Below are 2,295 nucleotides of genomic sequence, written 5' to 3' on the forward strand. Positions count from 1 at the left end.
TGTAATCTGTTATTTCCCTAATGAACCCCATAATCATGAGCCTGGTCTGTGAGTTTTGTGTGCCCATTGCAATGAATTATTGAACCCAGCAGAGAGGCAGTGAGTGCCTCAGGAGGGACAGTTGGTGTCAGAATTGGTAAAAGGCTGGAGGGTGGTGGCATGTCTGGCCTCTTAGGAATAAGCCTCAGGCTGCTGATGGTGATTTTGTTTTCCTCTTGTGAAGTTAGAGGAGGTCAGAAGATGCTGCCTTCATGCCCTTTTGCAATGGTCGATGGCACTGTTCAGGTCTCCTGTATGCTTGCCAACTTCCATATCCTGGTGTATTTTTCTATTTCATCTGTCCATTCTACCAGTGTTTCCTTCATATATTGAAGTTCTCTTGTTAGATGTATATATTTCAGATTGTAATGCCTTATTGGATTCCCCTTTTTCATTATGAAACATTCTTCTCTGTCCCTGCTAATCTTCTTCTCACCCCTTGCTAATTATAATGGCATTTGTCTGTTGGTGAGAAGCTTGATTCCCATTTTTTGCAATATATGTATTTATGTATTCACTAGTAACTCCAGAATTGCTAAGCAGTCTCACTCTGAGAGAAATTTATTAAATAAAGCAGTGTTTCATCACAGTTCTTTTTGTACTCAGCCTCACAGTTTCCAGGGGGTAGGGGGGAAAAACAGTCCTCACAGTTCTTTAGGTCAGCTCCTTTTTTCTTCAACCTTGTCAGAGATTATGTCATACATTTGTAATAGAGTTATATTCATTCCTCTCCATTTGTTTCCCATTCTGTGATACACAGATATCTGGAAGGATTTTTCCAAATTTGCATAGAAAAAACTTGTGATGTATAATAATTTGGTTTTAATGAATGCAGAGTCATGTATATAGCCACATAATACCAAATGGGACAGTTCTATCACCTTAAAAATGCCTTTCTGAGCCTCTATAGTCATCCCCTCCTCCTTCCCTCACTCCTACCAACAGCTGATCTGTTTCCTATAGTATGTTTTTACCTTTTCCAAAATATGGCATGGTTGGAGCCATCCATTATGTCCCACTTTGAGTCAAAATCCACTCAATGTGTGAATATACCATACTTTTCTTATTCATTTGCTCATTCATTTTATTCTTTGGTTAAAGTTTGTATGATAACCCAGCACGTGATCTATCTTGCTGAATATTAAATGTGGATCATAACAAATTATGGATAACAATGCAAAGAATGAGAAGTCCAGAACACTCAGTTGTGCTCAGGGGGAACTTGTACGTAGATCAAGAGGCAGTTGTTGGACAGAACAAGGGGATACTGCATGGTTTAAAATCAGGAAAGGTGTACATCAGGGTTATTGTATCCTTTCACCATGATTATTCAATCTGTATGCTGAGCAAACATTCTGAGAAGCTGGACTATATGAAGAACATGACACCAGAATTGGAGCAAGAACCAATATCATCCTGCAATATGCACATGACACAACCTTGCTGAAGGGGAAGAAGACTTACTGATGAAGATCAAAGGCTGTAGCCTTCAGTATGGATTACACCTCAACATAAAGAAAACAGTAATCCTCCCAACTGGACCAAAAAGAAACATCAAGATGAGTGGAGAGAAGATTGAAGTTGCCAAGGATTTTACTCGGATCCAAAATCAATGCCCATGGAATCAGCAGTGAAGAAATCAAATGACATATTGCACTGTGCAAATCTGCTGCATAAAGACCTCTTTAAAGTGTTAAAGAGCAAAGATATCATTTTGAAGGCTAAGGTATGCCTAACCCAGCCCATGTTATCTTCAGTTGCCTCATGTGCATGTGAAAGCTGGACAATGAATAAAGAAGTGCAAAGAAAAACTGGTGCATTTGAATTGTGGTATTGATGAAGATACCAAGAACTGCCAGAAGAACAAACAAATCTGTTTTAGATGGAGCACAGCCAGAATGCTCCTTAGACATAAGAAGAGCCAGACTTCATCTCTTGTACTTTGGTCACATTATCAGAAGCAACTAGTCCCTGGATGAGGATACCATGTGTGATGGTTATGTTTGTGTGTCAACTTGGCTAGGCCTGATTGAGTGGCTGGGCAGCTGATGTAGTATTCCCCATGATGAGACTGGTAATCAACTCCATGATGGAAGCTACTGGGAGCAGCTGAGTAGCTGCTTTGGGTATGTGGGCTGGTTCCTGTTCATAAGAAGCAGCTTTGGGAATGGTCTCTAGCCTTTGGCATGCTTGGACCCTGCATGTAGCCGTGTCGTTGCTCAGCAGCCTGCTATGCTCTGCCGACCTTGGGACTTA

Source organism: Orycteropus afer, unplaced genomic scaffold (assembly GCF_000298275.1).
Source record: "Orycteropus afer afer isolate SDZICR_OR568_19922 unplaced genomic scaffold, OryAfe1.0 scaffold00774, whole genome shotgun sequence".
In the NCBI taxonomy this organism is placed as follows: Eukaryota; Metazoa; Chordata; class Mammalia; order Tubulidentata; family Orycteropodidae; genus Orycteropus; species Orycteropus afer.